The sequence below is a fragment of the Rattus norvegicus genome, chromosome 12 (assembly GCF_036323735.1).
Source record: "Rattus norvegicus strain BN/NHsdMcwi chromosome 12, GRCr8, whole genome shotgun sequence".
Lineage (NCBI taxonomy): Eukaryota > Metazoa > Chordata > Mammalia > Rodentia > Muridae > Rattus > Rattus norvegicus.
Genome location: NC_086030.1, coordinates 36,581,873 through 36,601,990, shown reverse-complemented (window position 1 = coordinate 36,601,990; position 20,118 = coordinate 36,581,873). Strand labels below are relative to the sequence as shown.

General features: G+C 48.3%; 1 protein-coding gene and 1 long non-coding RNA gene across 5 annotated transcripts in view; one reads left to right on the top strand and one right to left on the bottom strand.

Moving 5' to 3' along the window:
* LOC134481289 (uncharacterized) overlaps positions 1–303 on the bottom strand; it is a 32,352-nt gene extending 32,049 nt beyond the window's left edge. The window contains exon 1 of the long non-coding RNA XR_010056759.1: positions 27–303. This is a non-coding gene — a long non-coding RNA (uncharacterized LOC134481289). The remainder of the gene's footprint in view (positions 1–26) is intronic.
* Positions 1–20,118, top strand: part of Tmem132b (transmembrane protein 132B) — a 263,981-nt gene that overhangs the window by 153,231 nt on the left and 90,632 nt on the right.

Sequence of the window (20,118 nt, the reverse complement as noted above, 5' to 3'; positions counted from 1 at the left end):
ACAGCTCTCCGAGTTAGGGTAATTACTGATAGCTGTTGTAACGGATGGATCTGTCTCAGTAGCTTCACAGCCTGATGAGGCTTGGATGGCGTTTCTGAGTGACGTCCAAGTGGCTGTTTCCAAGACCAAGCGGGTGCTTCTCCAGGAGACCCTGGCTGCTTCTGTCCTCCGGCTTGTGTCATGTGGAATCTCTGCCTGTTGCTATGCCATCCTCGTTTCTATGGAAACTGCCCCAAGAGTTGGCAGGCACCTTTCAAAGGCCAGCCACCGGAAACGGCTGGCATCTTCTTCAGCTGCATTCCTCTGGTCAGCGTGCGTGCAGGGAAGAGGTCCCGGGGGGGGGGGGGCAGAATCCAGAGGTACACTTCTTCTAGGAGTCCAGGAGAAGGAAAAGAAAGGCCCAGAGGAGCACGGGGCGTGGCTAGCCTCACTTCAAGCATGCCCTGTGTTTTCTTCCCTCACAGTTTCTCTCTTAGGGCATTCTCACGTAAATGTCAGCTTCTCGGTTTAAATTTATTTCCCCTTCCCCTTCCCCTCCCCCTTCTTCCCCTTCCCCTTCTTCCCCTTCCCCTTCCCCTCCCTCTTCTTCTTCTTCTTCTTCTTCTTCCTTCTTCTTCTTCTTCTTCTTCTTCTTCTTCTTCTTCTTCTTCTTCTTCTTCTTCTTCTTCTTCTTCTTCTTCTTCTTTTCTCCTCCTCCTCCTCCTCCTCCTCCTCCTCCTCCTCCTCCTCCTCCTCCTCCTCCTCCTCCTCCTCCTTCTTCTTCTTCTTCTTCTTCACAACACGACTTTCAGTTGCTTTAGAGTTCAGATCTTTATCATTTCTTACGTGCGGGTTTCTTGCCTCTCTTTTCCGTCCCATCCTCGTGATCCAAGAGCTGTGTGGGGGAGGGCCGCTCAGAGCTTTACGGATGAAAACAGCTTCCAACTCATCCTCCTTTATGCAGACACTCGGTAGCGGGCTAGCAGGAAGAAACTTTCCTAACCTGACAGACAGTGTCGCCTAGGAGTCAGAAGTAAACACTCTAGATAACAGGAATTCAAGGTGAGGAGAAGGATCAGGGCCCTGGGTACCCTGGATCTGCTGTCGAGCTAGGCGGCTAGCCACGGTCCTAAGACAGGGCAGAGAAGAAGGTAATTAGGGTTGCTTGTCAGTTTGTTTTCTGTCGCAGAGAAATTGCTCTCGTGAACGTGTGTAAAGTGGAAGCTGTTAGCAGAAGCACCCGTGGTTTGGGTTGGCAGCTTCACGTGCACCTCTGCTGAATGGTTTGACAGCTGGTGTTCGTTCGTTCGCTTGTTCCTTCCTTCCTCCTTCCTTCTTTCCTTCCTTCTCTCCTTCCCTCCCTCCCTCGCTCCCTCCTTCCTTTCTCTATTCTTTTTTATTCCCCTTTTCCTTCTCTTCTTCTTCCTCCTCCCCCTCCCCCACTCCTCCCCCTCCCCCTCCCCCCTCTATAGCTTTGTGTGCCTATTTGTGTGTCTTATTTAGGGTTTCTAGGGCTGGGAAGAGATACCATGTCCATAGCAATTCTTATGAAGGGAAACAGTTCATTGGGGCTGGCTTACAGTTCAGAGGTTTTACTTCATTATCATCATGGCGGGAAGCATGAGAGCACGCAGGCAGACATAGTGCTGGACAGGTAGCTGCCAGTTCTGCATCTGGATCATCAGGCAGCAGGAAGAACGCACGAGCCACCGGGCCTGGCTTGAGCTTCTGAAACCTCAAAGCCCACCTCCAGTGACACACTTCCCCCAGTAAGGCCACACCTCCTAATAGTGCCACTCCCTGTGAGCCTATGGGGGCCATTTTCATTCAGACTACCAAGGTGTGTTTCTGTGTATCGGGAGGGGGGGCCACATGTATATGTGAAGATGCAGTACAGATGTGTGCATGCATGCGTGCATGCGTGTGGAACCAAGGTTGATGTCAGAATCTATTCTCCCTCAGTCTTTTATACTAGTCTTTGAGGCAGGGTCTCTCAATCAAACTTAGAGCTAGCTCATATATCAAGTCTGTTTAGTTAGCTTGCTCTGGGGCGATCCTGGTCTCCACTTCCTAGGCTAGAACTACAGGTGGGCTGCCATGACCATTAGTGTATATGTGGATCGTGTGGAACTAAACTCTGGTCTTCTTGCTAACACAGCAGGCTCCTCCAAATATCCCGAGTGTAGTTTTAAGCCGTCCAGTTTTGAAGTGTTTCCGGCAGAGACACCTAACTGACATGGGGGGGTTACACCGGAAGCTGGGTGACATCCTATTTATTTAGGGGATTTCGGATTATAGAAGAAGACGAACTGAAGAAACCGATAGCCAGTGTATCACACTGAAGCCTGCACTTTTAACAAATCAGCACTCATTCCCCCTCCCCCCTTCTCCCTGTCTCCATTCCTTCCTGTTCTTAGTCCTAAGGAATTCCTTGCTGTCTATTGGCAAGTGCGTCCATCCCCTTTGCTCTGACTTAGAGGCTCTTGTTATGAAATCTCAGATAACCAACTCAGAGAAATCATTAGTGTATAACTTGACAAAAGCCAGGAATCCGGGATCCTCCTTTATGAGGAAGAACGTTAAGGCCAAGAGCCTTAAATGACTTGCCCAGCATCCCGCCACTGATACGGATCAGGAGCCTTTAAAACTGGCGCGCACATGAGTACCACATAGAAACTGGGCATTCTGATGACCGAGCCAATATATTTCAGGATTAAAGTGAAATAGCACATACTGTATAAAGGGAGAGCCAGCTTGAATGGTTTCAGGTGCCAGAGAGCTGACCTGTAACTGATGTATGGTCCTGGAATCAGGACAGGCTGAATGTGCCTGGGAATTTCGGACATTGTGTTGTGACACCTTGGAGACACCAGGGACTCCATGTTGTGGTAGGACTGAGCAACCTACTTCTACAAGGTATGACACGGAAGTGACTATAGAGATGAGCCTCCGAAAGGCATTGTTTCTTCCTCCATGCCCTTCAGCCATCGATTCTGGGAGCTAGCTGCTGTGTCACGGGGCTGCCATGGGGAGGCCCCATGGTGAAGACCCGAGGCTTCCTGCCCACAGCTGCAGAGGTGCCCTCTAAGTCATGAGCCTAAGGCTGCATGACATCTTGACTGAGGATGAAAGGCCTCAGAGAAGGAAAGGTGGAAGTAGTTCACACCTGTTTTTTCAAATCTTCCACATTTAGGATAATGCATTAAGTAGCAATGAATTACTAATACAAAGTATCTTAAGGATCAGCCCACAGCTCTTAGGCAAGTGATACAGATGTTATGCTGACAGAGCTGGCCAAAGTTCCCTCAGAGACACATTTTATCTAGGCTTATGCCATCTGTGGCTGTAGCATCCCAGTATCTCACACAGTGCTGCCCTTGTACCTTCAGGGTATGCATCTCAGCTCAATTCTTCAAGAGTTGATGGGGTTGGAGAGACGATGGATCAATGTTCAATAGCACTGATTGCTCTTCCAGAGGACCCAGGTTCAATTCCCAGCACTGCTTGCAGCTCACAACCACCTGTAACTCCAGGTCTGGGGGATCTGATGCTATCCTATGGCCTCTGTGGTCACTACACATGGGCAGACGGAATCACAGGCAAAACACTCAAATGCGTATCAAAGCTGAGAATGTTCGCTTGACCTTCAACCTCTCCCATGTGGCTGCTCTATGCCTGGGAGCCCACAGTATGGTGGGTATTATTCTGCTTGCTTTCGACCCATGTGTGTCTAGGGCTGGGAGTAGTGTGGGATGAGTGTAGCAGGGTCAGGATCCCTGAAGGCATCCCCTGAGAGGGAGGCTGTGAAGTTGTGAGGAGGAGGTAGAGTTGGTCATGGGGACCTTGGGATCCTGATAATATCAGCAATTTGAAACAGGTGGGGGAAAGCCCCGCAATGAACTCTCTTGGTTAATGGAGCTCTTAGTAATGTAGCACTCTTGGCTGTCCCAAGAAAGCAGCTGGCTATCCCAAGAAAGCAGCCTGGTGGGCTACAGGCAGTAAGACCATGGGATGAGTCTGCTGGGTTCCTGGAGCCAACTCTGGATGCCAGGCACAAGGTTTTATGATAACTGTCCTGATTTCCAGTCTTCCTTGGCCTGATCTCCCTTCCCCACCTCTCCTTTTTTCTCTACTAGTGGGATGTTTCCTTTTCGCCATTGTATTTTGAGGTCTTTAACATGTTCTCTGATTGGCGTGGGCTCATTGTTGAGCATTTATCTTGCATCTCAGAGGAGATTTTAAACCTGGGCATTCGATACCAGCGGTTCTCAGCCTTCCAAATGCTGAGACCCTTTAATACAGTTCCTCACGTTGTGGTGACCCGTGACTACAAAATTATTTTCATTGCTACTTCACAACTAATTTTCTACTGTTATGAATCATAATTTAAATATTTATGTTTTCTGATGATCTTAGGCAACCCCTGTGAAAGGGTCACTCAATTCCCCAAAGGGTTGGGAACCTTGCTTTATATGGTGTTTAGACTGTGTGTGTGTGTGTGTGTGTGTGTGTGTGTGTGTGTGTGTGTGTGTGTATGGGGTGGGGTTCTTGCTACATATGCTTTTTTGTCATCTTGACACAGGCTGGGGTCATCTGGGAGGAGAGAACCTCAATTGAGAAAACACATCTATCAGATTGGCCTGTAGGCAACTCTTGGGGTATATATATTTGATTAATGATGGATGTTGGGAGGGTCCAGCTCACTTGGGCAGTACCACGCCTGGGCTTGTGGTCCTGGGTGCTATAAGAAAGCAAGCTAGATTAACCATGAGGAGCAGGCCGTGGTCTGTGCTTCAGATTCTACCTCCAGGTTCCTGCCTTGACTTCCTTCTGTGATGGACCGTAAGTCGTAAGCTGATAAAAACCTTTACGTCTCCAATTGCCTTAGGTCATGGTGTTTTAACACAGCAACAGAAAGCTTACTAGGATACTTGAAGCAGGTTGAAATGAATTTCATATTCTGTTGCAGACCTGAGTATTTGGGGGAGGGGAATAGGGTTAGATCTAGTATGGTTCAATGAGAGTATTACGTGTGAGGTTGCCATGGGATACACCTGGTTAACCTCGATCACGATTTTGAGGGCGTTTGGAATCACCTAGGAGATGACTATGATTGTGTCTGAGAGGGTGTACCCAGAGAGGATTAACTAAGAGGGGAAGGTGTACCCTGAATATAGATAGCACCATTGCACAGGCTGAGAGCCCAAATGCAATGAAAGGGTAGAAAGGAGAGAGAGACAGAGAGAGAGAGAGAGAGAGAGAGAGAGAGAGAGAGAGAGAATATGCTGGTATGGCTGGGCTTTGCTCTGCTCTCTGGTTGCCTCAGTGTGATGGATGCTGCCCGTCCACACACCTTCCTCAGTGATGGACACATCAGTTTCCATGAGGAGCAATAGGAGAATTGTCATCCTGTGGGAAGTGTGGTTAGGATGAAAAGGAGCCAGCAGAACCAGCTGTCAGAGTAGCAATTAAGCTGAGTTAATAAATTGGATTTTTCAGGATATTACCAGCAACGAGGAGAGATTTAATCAGGAAGGATGGCTAATCCTTTCGAGTGGAATCGGTTCACAGTAGATGCGTGTGGATTTCCATGGGTTTCTAAGAGGCGGCTCTCCACTCTCTCCTCCTCTTGCAGGACCGGGGAGCCTAGCTTATCGGGTGGGGCCAGGACTGTTTGTGCTGGGATGCGTTCGGCAGCGTCTGCAGGCAGCTCAGCTTCTGTCTCCTGATGTGACCGCTGGCTAGTTTTCCTAGTGGACTCCTTCCCTGGTGCTCCTAGCACAGCTCCATGCTGCTTAGACAGCTAACTGCACACATGTTGGAGTGTAATTGCGCACATCCGGGTGGGCGTTGATGGAGCGGCTGTGCCTGTTAAAATCCGAAGTGGAGGAAGGTGGCCATGTTGACCCTGTTCCTCATTTGCTGGGCCTCATGTGTTTGTCCTATCCCTAGGCCCTTTTCAAGCTGGTCTCTGAGATTCCAGCACAGGGCAGGACCAGGGCCATGACTCCTGGAGGCAGGTGCATTATGGGGGAAGACTGAAGCTGCAGATGTTGGGTGGTGACCGGCCACTTGGGGTTCTGGAGATGGATAAGGGCTCTAAGATGTGCAAGGTGTGAACTAGATATTCAGTTCTTGCCCTCAGAAATGTACAGTTGAGCCAAGGACAAATTCACACGGTCAGAGGCAAATCTCATGGCCAAGGACAAATCCGCATGACCAAGGACACATTCACACGGCCTGTACACTGGATTTCGGTGCATCATTGGAGGAAGAGATGAATCTGATCAAGGAATACAGGTAGCTCTCTGGAGGAACATGAAGGCACTTTGAGGGAGGAGATACTAAGGAACCCTGCATCCCGCAGCTGAGGAGTCCCATTACCTCTGTTAATATCATCTGCTGTTAGGACTCGAACCTTAGTTTTTTGAGATAGCATCTTGCTATGTAGCCCTGGCTGGCCTAGAGCTCTCTTCATAGACCAAGCTGCTCTCAATGTTACAGAGATCCTCTTGTTTCTATTCCCCTCTTATTTAGTAACCGCTATCTTCCTTCTTTAATGTCCCCTTCTCCCCTGTAGATCATATGTGTATGAGGCATGGCATGTGTCTTTCAGCCCTTGGCTTTTCTGGTTTGCCCTGATGATAATTCACCCATTTTTTCCCCCTTGCCAACAGGGTTCTTAGAATATCATCTGAACTGATATGATCTGCCTTCTCCTCAGGGGCCAGATCTGGGTCTCCTTACATGGAGGTTCGTCTCAGAAACACAGAACACAATAAGCTTTGTTTAGAAGGTGCTTCTAGAAGTGACAGAGAGTTGGGAGGCTGCAGAAAGCACTAACATCCTTCATTTATGCCGCCCACCTTACAACACTACACCCTCCTGAGGTACATTGGTTTTGGCACAGTAGACTGTGACTATGGGGAGAAGCCACTGGACTACAGCTTTTGAAGGACTTCAGGATAGCTTCCTTGGGTCTCAGGGTGACCTGATGCCATGGGGCTGGGTATCTAGTCATTTTTCTACTGGAATTTGGGGTCGCTATTTTCAAAGACGGACCTGCTCAATAAAGAAAATACTAGGCTTGAAGGAGGGAGATTTGTCTGCCCCCCGTATCTTCCCCAGTTGCCAGGGGAATGTAGCTAACAGCAGTGGAAAAGGCGGCACAGTTGAGATGATGATGCAATGGAGTATCACTGGAAATGTCACAGGGTGCAGCACTCCTGCCCCGTGAGCCTTCGTAGTGTAGCCTCCTTAGCACAGTGGAGTCTATGGAAGTCCCCAGAAACTCCTTGGCTGGACCTGGAGGCTGGCAGGAGAAGACTCTCTCCTGCTCTCAGCCTCCCTCATCTCCGAGTCTCCCACCTCAGTGGGAGTTCTTAGGGAGGTGACTCAAGTACAGGGAGGGCCCAGAGATGACCCCCACAGACAGATCAAGTTTTTAATTTCCCAGCTGCTGGTCTGTGTACTGGTGGCTATCTGTGGAGATCGCTGGCCTGGCCAGGTAGGAGGGTTCAAGCAAAGGGGAAAGGGGGAGAGCAGGGAGGGGGAGGTGACTCCTTTTTTTTTTTTTTTTTTTCAGAGCTGGGGAACGAACCCAGGGCCTTGCGCTTGCTAGGCAAGCGCTCTACCATTGAGCTAAATCCCCAACCCCTGGATAGGATCTTATATATGGTTTTGGGATGGGTTGGGGTCTGACAGTAGGTGCTTCCTATTGGCTTAGTCTGAGATGTTAGGGATGCCTCATCTATATGTGGAGGGAGGGGCTTGGGGGCACAGCCCATACGTGACTGATGGCCACAGCTCTCTCTATGAAGGGGGAGGCTGTGGCTATGTGACAGGAACCTGGTGCTGGGAGCAGCCTTCAAGCCTTAGCTGGATCTTCCTAGCCTTCCTCTCATGGTTCACCGCCTGACATCCAGTCCGCTTCCCGTCTGTTGTTTTCGTAAGGAGCTCTGCCTTTCTCTAGGCTGGGAACAGCTTCAGTGGTCAGGTTGGGTTCTATTATGGTGGGTATATTCCAGCCCCACCTCCCTGCTTGGCACAGCTGCATTGGCCGCAGTTCTCAGACTGCATTTACTTCACGGTGCCGGGCTCTGAGGTGCCTGATGAGGAAGCTCTAGCTTCCCTCCTCTTGGAAGACCAGTTACTTTGTTGCTCAGCCTGGGCTCCTCTTTGTTGGCTCTGCTCCCAGGAGCTAGCACCCTCTCTGGTCCCCTCTGCTGCTGCAGTGTGTACAAACTTGAGGCAGACTTCTGAGTTGTTAGGTCGGAAATGTGTGTCCCCATATCTACATTTATATTCTCTCCCTCCCTTACCTACTTTTATTCTCTCTCTCCCTCCCCCGTCTTTCCCTCCCTCTATCCATCCTTCCTTCCCTTTCTCCCTTTCTCCCTCCAAGGTCTCACTATACAGCCCTGTCTAGCTTAGAACTTGCCATGTAGACCAGGCTGGCCTGGAGCTCACAAAGATCTACCTGCTTCTGCCTCCCAATGGCTGGGATTGAAGGTGTGATGACTAGCTTCTTTCTTTCCCTCTCCCTCCCTCCCATCCCCCTCCCCCTCCTCCTTCCCTCTCCCCTTCCCCCTCACCTCTCCCCTTATCCCTTCCCCTCTTACCGCAGCTAGATATGGCATCCAGGCCTCATGAATGCCACACAAGCTCTCTACCACTGGACCACATCCCCAGCCCCTAATTAGCTTTGACTAAGGTTGTTCTTCAGATTTAAGAAGCTACAGGTCTCTGGTTTTTTTCTATACTGGCACACCGTATGGGATGCCAGCGAGCACTCCACCCTGCTCTGACAAGGCATGCAGGCTCTTTCTATACCGTCTCCCAGCCATCCTCTATCCCAAAGGACTCTTTAAAATGTTTACTCTTAAATCTATTCATGTGTACGTGTCTGACACTTATGTGTGGGTGTCCCCATAACCCAGAGGAGGGCTATGAATCCCTCAGAGCTGGGTCTGTAGGAGGTTGTGGGTGGCCTGCCATGGGTGTTGGGAACTGAACTGGGGTCCTCTGCAAGAGTAGCTGGTACTCTTAGATGCTGAACCATCTCTCTAGCCCTCAGGAGGATTAATACATACTATTGATAATTCTTTAACAAATTCATAGTGGGTATCATGCATTCTGTCCCTCTCTCCCCCTCCTACCTTCTCATATCTTCCTCCTACCCACATCAACTATAACCTCTTACCCCAGTCTCTTCCCAAGATTTGTGACTTTTGATTTTTGGCCCCGTTTACTCTAACAGGGCCATCCTTGTGGCCATCGAATTGGGATTCTCCATTGGAACCTGGTGAGGTCACCAGTGGGCACACAACTGAGATCAATGACTTCCTCTCCCTAATTTGCCAGTCGCATGTCATTCAGTGTGGAGCTATGGGTCCCACGGCCCCTCTTCCATTCCTGCTTGGCTGCTAATGGCCCTTACTTGTGTAGAGCGCTGTGTATTACTCGGAAGATAGCATTTCACAGAGCTTCTCTCTATCTCCCAACTCTTGCTTCCTTCCCTTACTGCCTTTCACAGTTTCCACAAGCCTTAAAAGGGGTGGATTACACGTCCTAATTAGGGCTGAGCATCCAGCTTTCGCTCTCAGCATCCTGTGCAGCCTTGAGTCATAGCTCACCACAGAGAGTCCATTCCAATCGAGGCTGAGAGGTATAATTGCCTATGGGTATAAATACGCTTACACAGAAGATGTTTTTGAAGCTATGACAATTTAGCTAAACAATAGAAATTAGTCCCCTCCAGTCCCTCCAATGAGTGTATCTCAAATCCAACCAGAGAGGGGTTGGTGTCTGGAACTTTTGAACGTTTGAAGGGTGAGCAGGGTCTTTAGCCACAGATGTGTAACTTCGGCTGGATTCTCAGGAGGCATCACTCTGGCCTTGACTTCTGCATCTGTCTCTTTGTTTAGTTATTAAGTCATCTAGACCTTTGCCTTTCTAGCCAAACGCCCTTCCATCTCTTCATCCAAAGGGGCGAGCTACTTTCCTGCCCTAAGGAATTTATAAGATGTTACCCATCTTCTGTGAAAAGCTACCAATCAACATGGAGACACTGCATCCTCTTTTCAAGTGAGACTTCCACACAGCAGACCTCTAGGAGTTCCACTGAGCAGTGGGTGGGTGGTGCCTGCACCAGGATGACTGACAGATGCTCTGGTAAACAGGAGACCTGTGCATTTCTTAGGCAGGCTTCACCAGAAGTATAAAGAATTCTCTTTATGGATCAAGAAAGAGTCATCTTTTTTTTAAAAAATACTTATTTATGTATGTGCCCACTGTTGCTGTCTTCAGACACACCAGTAGGGGGCATCAAGCCCCCTTACAAGATGGTTGTGAGCCACAATGTGGTTGCTGGGATTTGAACTCAGGACCTCTGGAAGAGCAGTCAGTGCTCTTAACCACTGAGCTACCTCCCCAGCCCCTAGTAACAACCATCTTAATTATAATCTTTCGTGAGCTAGATGGAAAAGAGCCCTGAAAATTTCTCATTAGGAGCTGGCCACCATGACCCCTAACTCTGAGGCAGACAAACCTCCTCATTGATAATGAAATACTTCTCACTCCCAATTAAATACTTCTTTATCAGTAGAAGTTTTAAAAATGTAATGGTCAGCCTAGGCAGCCCATCCCTACCAGAGTCAGGGCACAGAAATGCAGTCCTTGAATGTGCTCAGAAAAATCAAAGGGATGGGGAGACAATTCAGTGGTTGAGTGCTTGTGCAAGCACGGGGACCGGAATTCTAATCTCTGGTACCGATATAAGAGGTTGCGTATGGTCATGCATGTGACTCCTGTAACCCCGGTGTTGTGGGAGATGGAAACAGGAGGCTGACTGGGACTTGCTGGGTGCCACTCTAAAACCAACTTCAGTGGGAGATCCTGTGCGGGGGAATAAGGTAGGGAGTGGACACCCAGCATACCCCTCTGATCGCCACATGTGTCTATGGTTGCATAGTTATCCTGTGGCTTGCCTGTTGTGGTTCTCTGCGTGCTAAAACGTGAGTTCCGAAAGCTCTTACCCTCTTGTGCTAGACAATGCTCAGACATCTCCATGGATGGCAAATGAGTAAGCTTCAGGCCAGACCCCAGCCGAGATGCTACATTTTTAAAGTTTTTCAGGAGAACTACAGGCCAAGTACAGGCGCCAGCAAGTCTCCAGCTTTGTGTCTGTCTTCTTGAGTGTGCTGACCTTGGTGTTCTGAGACACACTTAACTTCGAAGGTTCGGCTCCCATAAAAGCCTGCACATCTCCAATCGTGTCTTCTCATTCTGAGTTGAGCAAGTGTGGACTCCAGTCTCCTGGCATCTTTTGTTAGGGCGAGCCTGCCAGCCTCCATTGCAGAGAGCAGATACATTGTTGCCTTAAAGACTGAGCTGTGGTTTTGGTGAGACTGGCTGGTACGGCTACCTAGGAGGCTCAAATCTCAGCACGGATTTCTTCTTTGGATGCAGACCAGGCCAGAGTTACACCCTTGAAACTGGGCTTTGTCTTAAATGTATTCAAGATCTTCTTTGCTGGTGGCAGGTGTGCAGGGGTCAGGCTCCTGGTGACAAGAGTTCGGCTAGCTGCACGGGCCATCACACAGCTACTTGGGTACCTCATTAGTGTGGCCTGGCTTGGCTAACAAAGCAGATGGCACCTGCTGCTCTTTTGTGTCAGGGCAATTAGTGCTCTCTCTCCTCCGGGCTCCTAGTCTGGCGCTTACCCACATTCAGACCTCATCACAGCCTGCTGGTTTGCCTTTCCTTGGGGGGACATGCAACGGTGGGCCAAAATGGATGAAGGGTGGGAACTGGGCCTGTGTCCCATGTAAGCTCTGGCCCCCTTCCATGCAGTCATAGGAACATCTCATCAAATATGCACACGGGCCCTTTTCCTGTCCTAGGACGCCTCATTTTTGGACTCTGTAATTGGGTCTACAAGTGGTCTCAAGAGACAATGGAGGAAAAAACAATCCAGGTTGTTACTAGTTTACTTCCTTGTTATTTCACATCCAAATCTGGCATCTACTGACTCTGGGAACAAATCCTTCTCCCAGTCACACCATGGCAGGAGAAGAATGGGCCCCAGTTCAAGAGAGTCTTGCAGTAGACTATCAAAAGGGCAAGGGAGACAGGTTACATATATGAAGTCCTTTCCAATTGGGGTTGACTTAAGATTTTGAGCCTCGTGGTGGTGGTGGTGGTGGTGGTGGTGGCGGCGGCGGCGGCGGCGGCGGCGGCACACACCTTTAATCCTAGCACTTGGGAGGCAGAGACAGGTAAAACTCTGAGTTTGAGGCCAGCCTGGTCAATAGAGTAAGTTTTAGGACAGTCAGGGATACATAGAGAAATGCTATCTTGCAAACCAAAACCAAAACCAAAACCAAAACCAAAATCAAACCAAAACAAAAACCAAACCAAACCGAACCAAACCAAACCAAAAACCCAAAAAAATAAAAGCCTAAAACCAAAAAAACAAACCAAACTAAGAAACAAAAAGAAAGAATTTCGAGGCAGCTGTAAATTAGAAGGAGAGGCTAAATGGAATCTGGGACAGAGTTGTTGGTCCTAATTAATTGGTGGTAGGAGAATTCCTCTTGAGGGACAGCGCCACACGCAGGGAGATTTACAGGCTTCAGGATGAGAGGAACTGGCATGGCCTCCCATTGACTTTCCACACAGATGATGTTTATTGAAAAGCCATCAGGTAGATGGAAGGTTAGCGGAACCGTGATCTGATTTCTGACCCAGGTGGCATTCAAAATGTCAGCCTATTTTGGGACTTAGCTCTGTTAAAGCTTAAGGTTAATAAGGTTAGAAGTTCTAATTGGGCTTATTTTAGAATATCACCGAATACAATCTCCCTGCCCTCTGTGATTTTACCTATTCTGGGCAAGTTTTCTGCTAATGGGCTGCATCCTAGTCTTCAATACATAGACAGGGTTGTGCAGGGTCGCCAGGCTCTCCTCGAACCTGTAGTCTTCTTGTCCCCATCTCTTGAGGAGCTGCTGTTGGGTTCAGCTCCCTCTCGTCTTTAAGTTATTTTCTTTGCTCTTTCAGAGCTGAAGTAATTCTTGGCTTGAAAGCTGATGGCCATTGTTTGTGACGCCCCATAGAAGGGTTTCTTTTTCTGTCCTCCTTGTGAGTGTGCCTGTGTGTGTAGGCGCTCATGCAGTTGTGTGCATGTGTGTGTAGAGGAGAGACACCAGAGTCTGGTGTCTTTCTCAATCACTCTTCACCTTAATTTCTGGGTACAGGGTCTCTTACTGGCTCCGGAGTTCACTGATTAGTCAAGATTAGTTAACCATGGAGCTCCAGGGATCTCGTCCTGTCTCTGCCTCCCTCATAGGAGGATTAGGGGCATGCACCACCAGGTCTAGCTTGACCTGGTGACCTATATGAGTGCTTGGAGAATTGAACTCAGTACCCGAACGTCCACCATGTGAGTGCTAGCAAAACTAAGCACTAAGGTGGCGGAGGGAGATGTGACATCCACCTCTGCCCCTTATCCTTGATACTGGAGGGGAATTCTGTAAGAAGCAGTAAGTTGAGAAAGGGACAGCACCTCCTAAGTTTCCCATTCCGTAGTTTAGGGTATGAGGAAGGTCCCACATGGGGAAGTCAAAAATCAGAAAAATCCAATCTTGCTAGCTTGTAGAACCCAAGACCCAGTTTGGGGGTGATCATAACAAAATGAGTAAGGACTTCCAAAGAGGAGCGGGAAGCCCTCAGACTCCATAGATAATCTTTACCCAAGTCTTTGGGTGACCCTGGAGCCATTGCATATTATTATTTATTATGTATATTATGAAAACACTGAGATGTTCACATTAGCTGTGCAGCTAATGAAGAAGCCAAGGCAGGAGTATGCCGAAATACGGAGTCTCCTATGATGTAATTATCCACCATGTCTAGAACCCAGCCTAATATTATTCGATGTAAGATTCTTACATATGCATATACCATAGAAAAAGCAAGCTGCCGGGGTGGCACATATGGGTCTCTGCTAGAGCACTTGCCTTGCATGCTTGAAGCCCTGGGTTCAAACCCAGTCCTAAAAAAAAATTAAAGTGTAATAATCAGTGGAAACTGATATAATGAGACTAGGGTTACAAAGAAGTCAAAATAATTATAAAAATTAGAGAAAATATGGCTTCTGCAGTTTAGATGTGGTGTGTACCCCCTGGGCTTCAGACGTGGGGTAGGCATCAGTTTTGGTCTCCTGAGGAGCAGTGAGGAGAAGCGTTGGGGTCTTCAAGAATTGGAGTTTAGGGGGAGGTCATAGGTCAGTGGAGTACAGCCCTCAGGAAAAATTGAATTAGTTCTTGTAGGGGTTCTTACTTAGAAAACTTCTTCTCCTTCTCCTCTTCCCCCTCCTCCTCTTCCCCCTCCTCCTCTTCTTCCCCCTCCTCTTCTTCCCCCTCCTCCTCTTCCTCCTCCTCTTCTCCCCCCTCCTCCTCTTCCTCTTCCTCCTCTTCTTCCCCCTCCTCCTCTTCCTCCTCCTTCTCTTCTCCCCCCTCCTCCTCTTCCTCCTCCTTCTCTTCTCCCCCCTCCTCCTCTTCCTCCTCCTCCTCCTCTTTCTTTTAGTACAAGCTTGACACCTTCTCATGTGACCTTCACCACACATGTACTCCAACCCCATGTCATGACATTTGCCATGTGGTCACCACCGAGTTCAGATCATCAAGATCACATGATTTTGCACTTTGGTCTTCCAAAACCTGAATCCTCTTTCCATGACCCAGCCTTGTGTCCTTTGTCATAGGAACAGAAAACAAACCGGTCCAGTGAACAGAAACAGGAGCCAAAGAGAAGCTATCAAAGAGCAAAGTTAAAATTCTAGTACTTAACTTTAGAATAGCCAAAATATTTAAAAAAGAAACAAAGAACAAAAACAAAACTGGATGGCTTACCAGACGATTCAAGGCGATGGAAAAGGTAGAAAACTTAAAGATAGACCAGTGGAACTTATCGATCCAAAGTTCAGAAAAAACCCTGAAAAAAAATGAACTGAGCCTCGGGGCCTTGTACGAGAACAGCAAGACTTCTTTGTGAAATTGGAGTTAGAGGAGAGAAGGGAGAAAGGGGACTGGAAAATCTTATAGACGTGATGGCTGCAAACTTTGCAACTTGGTGAAAGGCGTGTGTGTTTGCTGTTTGACCAGGCACAAGCACTTAGACAGACAGACAGACATACGCGCATTACTCTCTAGCTTCCACACACATGTGCATACATGTGCATGTGAACACACACACACACACACACACACACCGAATACATGTGTACCCAGAGGCATGCACACATATACACATTTGCACGTGCATGTATATACCCACTTTTATGACATAGGACTTACTGTGGGGTGGAAGGGCACTCCTGTGTGTGTTGTGGGGGATGAGAGTATGTGAACATGTCATAATGGACCCACTATTTTGTGTGCCAATTGGAAACAATACTCATGGGAAAAAATAACTTCACTGGGTTGCAGTATAGCTCAGTGGTAGAACTCCTGGTGGTGCGCATGAGGCCCTGAATTCAACCCTTAGCACTTTAAAATGAAAAATCATGAATGTTTGATGGGTGGGTGGGTTATAGATGGATGGATAAGCAGATGGATAGAAAAACAGATGAAGGGGCTGATAGCGAATGTATGAATGGATTGTAGACATGAATGGAGGTATGGTTAGAAGAGTGAATGGATGGATGGATGGATGGTGGGTGGATGGATGGATGGATAAATGGATGAATGGACGAATGGGTGGTTGGGTAGACAGATGAATGGAGTGGGTGGAAACATGGATGGATACATTCACGCATGAACAAGCCATGAACTTCAGAGTAAAGATGCATCGCCACTTCAGACTTTCCCAGAAGAGAGGGAAAGACATGCAGGAAAAATTCTAAGTGAAATTACCAGGCTGTTATGGAGTGTGTGTGTGTGTGTGTGTGTGTGTTCACACACACACACACACACACACACACACACACACACATTTATATTGTAACTGTCTTCAGATGCACCAGAAGAGGGCATCAGATCTCATTACAGATGGTTGTGAGCCACCATGTGGTTGCTGGGATTTGAACTCAGGACCTCTGGAAGAACAGTCAGTACCCTTAACCACTGAGCCTTCTCTCCAGCTCTGGAACAATTTTTTAAAATTGAATGCCTTAGTGTAGGTGCTCAGGGAAGGCAGAAGATCCCCGCCCTTTGATATTATAAACATTTTAGGTTTGAATACAAAGTCACGGGCTTCGTTGTGCTGTCATACTTATGCCATCACACTTTGTTATTATCCATTTTCCTTCCCGATGTCCCCCTTCAGGTCCTCCCCACCTCCAGCTGCCAAGCCCCATCCTTAAAACAGCACCAGTGAGCAGATTCTGGCCTCATGAGGTCTAGCTATGAGCATCTCTCCTTAAATTCTCCTCTAGGTGAATCTGAGCCCTTTCAGATCTTATATTCTCCAGGCAGCTCATCTTGGGCCTGACCTTTATAGGTCGGCCATGAAGGATCCTTGGTCATCTAATTGTTACAGTCTCCTTGATGGACGGCTCTGCGCAGTCCTTCCTGCACGGTGTCACTCCCATCTCAGCAGGAAAAGCACCAGGGCTGGGAATAAATTACCACTGATTGCTTTTGTGCCTGCCACCTGTGCCCTGGTGCTCAGGGTGGCCTGAAGGGTGTTGGACTTACAGGTGCCCTCATGGCCACCAGGAAAGCCTCACAGACATCCAGCATGCATAGGGCATGACCTCAGGACCCCATCCTCATTAGCAGCAGCTGTCCCTCGGAGAGTCACCTAGACTGTTAAGAATTAGGAAAAAAAATCCACACTTACAGAGGCTGCTCCTTGTTTAGCCACAGAGCAAGGAGGAGGCTTTACACAGGTTTCTGTTTCATGTAGAGGCAGGCCTTCTTCCCAACCCCCATCTCTCTTTGTCTCTCTCTGTCTCTGCCTCTCTCTCTTTCTCCCTCTCTCTCTGTCTCTCAAATTTCCTCATCTGCATATGTACCTGGTAGAGACCTGGGGACACTATGATCCCTCACTAACCATCTATGACAATCATACAGACGTGTTTCCAGTGTAGGTCTGGAATTAGACATGGTGGATCCGGGAAGCCCCACCTGTGGCTGCATGACTGCCTCTGCCAGGGCCTTACTGGGCATTGGTCATCAGGACTGCTAACCACATCAATACCGACCATGCAGGAGAGTCACCCTTTCCTCAGCCTCGGCAGACAGCCGGGTGATTGATCCTGTCATCTGTCCCTCTATCAGTGAGGGGAATGTCAGAGATTTCTTTAGTCAGAGATCTGGGGTTCTAGATGCAGAAGAGACCATTTATGGGCACTGTTCATGTGGAAATGGCTGGCCCCCTCTGGTATTCCACAAAGAGCCAATTCCTGGTAGACTGAGAGTAGTAGAGTTGGAGGGTCATAGGAAGAAGGCATCCACTGTTCTCATGTCTTTGGGATTTGTGTATGTGTATGTATGCATGTATGCAGTGTATGTGTATATGTGTGTATGTGTGCATGTGTGCAGTGCACATGTGTGTGTGAGCATGTGCACAGTGCACATGAATATGTGTGTGAGCACGTGTGCAGTGCACATGTATGTATGTGTGCATGTGTGCAGTGCATATGTATGTATGTGTGAGCATGTGCACAGTGCACATGTATGTGTGCGTGCATGTGTGCTGTACACGTGCATATGTATGCATGTGTGCAGTGCACATGTATGTGTGGGTACATGTACGCAGTGCATATGTACATGCATGTACATGTGTGCAGTGTATATGTGTGTAGTGTACATGTATATGTGTGCATGTGTGTATGTGTGTGTGAGCATGTGTGCGGTGTCCATGTATGTGTGTGCTCATGCACTTGTGTGCACATGAGTGTGGAGGCCAGAAGACATCCTTAGGCATTGTCCCGCAGGTATCATCTACCTGTTCTTTTGAGACAGGGTCTCTCACTGGCCTAGGACTTGTTAATGACTCTCGATTTGCTGGCCAGTGAGCCCCAGGGATCCTTGTGTTTCTGTCTTCCCAGCACTGGGGTCACTGATGTGTGCCACAGTGCCTGCTTTTCCATGTGGGCATGGAGCATCAAATGCAGGATGTCCCAGCTTTGCCATCTGCCCTGTCCTTAGGGACTGTGTCCCTTGGAAACACACCCTTTCCTTAACACGATGGTGAAAACAGAAGTCAGTGAGAACCGAAGTCAGGTCCCCAGCTCAGCTCTCAGCTGAAGGCATGGATGTTATCTCTTGTCTCTTTAGGAGAGCTAAGGGAATTAGAAGCTCTATGTATCCTGCTGCTATCCTTAGTCTGTCATGTTACCTCCCCTGTCAGTTAGCAGTCTGGGCTTGCCTTTTTCTCTGAAGAGAATCTAAATAGAAATAGAACCCACCGGGAAGTCCACTAGTTTAGCTAACAATTTTTCCGCCGGGTCAGTTATAAAGAGGAACACGTCGGAGGGCGGGGGAAGACATCACTCCAGGTAGTTGTATTAGGAGCTGGGAGTGAGAGGACTCGAGCCATCACTTCCTGGAAGGGTTTGGGATGTTGTCAGATACTGATGGAAGGAGAAAAAAATAATTGTGGCAATTGTCTTAGCTGTCTCCGGGCTTGTCGTGGTGATGCTGATAAAATCAAATAAGCTGGAACTGAGGTGACTTGTTAGTGTGGGAAACGGCCCGACTCTGGCAGCCGAGGAAGTGGAGGTGTCCAAAGTGCTTGCTCATTACTGGGATTGATTGTCTCCAGCGCTGGGAAAAACGTTGGTAAGCAGAAACAATGTCTCAATGAGGGACCTAGCATCCCTCTCCCGAGCTGGGGCAGTAGGCTAGCGGCTGGCTGCCTGGCTGCAGCTGATCTGAGAGGCAGATAGAGAATTCAGGGACATAATTGTTTCTGAAAAATGGTTTTAAGTTGGAAACAAGGTCCGAACAAACCCGGTGTGAGAGATAGTGACTTTATTTTTTAAAATAAAAAATTTAAGTGAAATATTCCTTTCCTTTTCTTTCTTTCCGTCTCCCTTTCCTCCCTACTCCTTTGCCCCGTCCCTCCCTCCCTCCCTCCCTCCCTCCCTCCCTCCCTCCCTCCCTCCCTCCCTCTCTCCCTCCCTGCCTCCCTCTCTCCCTCTCTCTCCTTCATCTTGTCTGTCTTTGTCTGTCTGTCTCTTGCACTCCCTCCATTTGTCTGTCTCTATTTCTGTCTCTCTGCCTCTGTTTTTATCTTTCTGTCTTCATCTTTCTGACTCTCTGTCTTTCTCTGTCTCTCTGTCTGCCTCCCCTGTGCCCCGTGGTCTCACTCTGCTGCCCTAGCTGCCTTGGAACTCACTCTGTAGCCCAGTCTTCCCAGTCCTGGGATAACAGGTATGAGCTGTGTTAAAGTACACAGTTCAGTGTTTTTTTTTTTTTTTTTTTTTTTGTTTTTTTTTTTTGTTTTTGTTTTTTGCCTATTTGTAAAGATCTGGAATCATCACTGTATATGATTTGGGGGGATTTTATTGGATTAAGGGAAACTACCCATTAGCAGTCATTTCCCCATCCTCCACATAACCTGACACTTGCCAACCCCTCCCCTGCTTCTTGCCTGCGTGGATTTACCTGCTGTGGACACATCAAACATCAGACTCATGCTACATGTGGTCTTTTGAATGGCAGTTCGGGCCCGTTCTGTAGTGTGCATCCCGGTTCAGCCTTGCTCAGTAAACCATTCCTCCATTGTGAGCTCACGGTGGAGCCGTTTGTTCCCGGCATCTGTGGCCTAGTCCCTTGGGACTCACTTAGAGCATGTTCCTCTGAGGTCTGCAAACTGCTGGCTATTCTCTGACTCATTGGTTTGTCTGATAGACACTTAATGAACACTCAGTGTCTCGGGCAGTGTTCTGGGGACACATTAGCAGGAAAAACAGGCAAAAGAAAAAACCCAACCTTGCTTTTGTGACACTTATGTGCCTCTGAGTATATATCCATCTATGACAATCGACACCATCAATAAATAATAGTACGTCAGAAACAAAATCCACGGAGCAACCAGATTCGGAGAAGGGCAAGAGAGTTACAGAGATGAAGCCGGGCTGTGATGAGACCTCACCAAACAGATAGCATTGAACAATTGCTGCTCCTT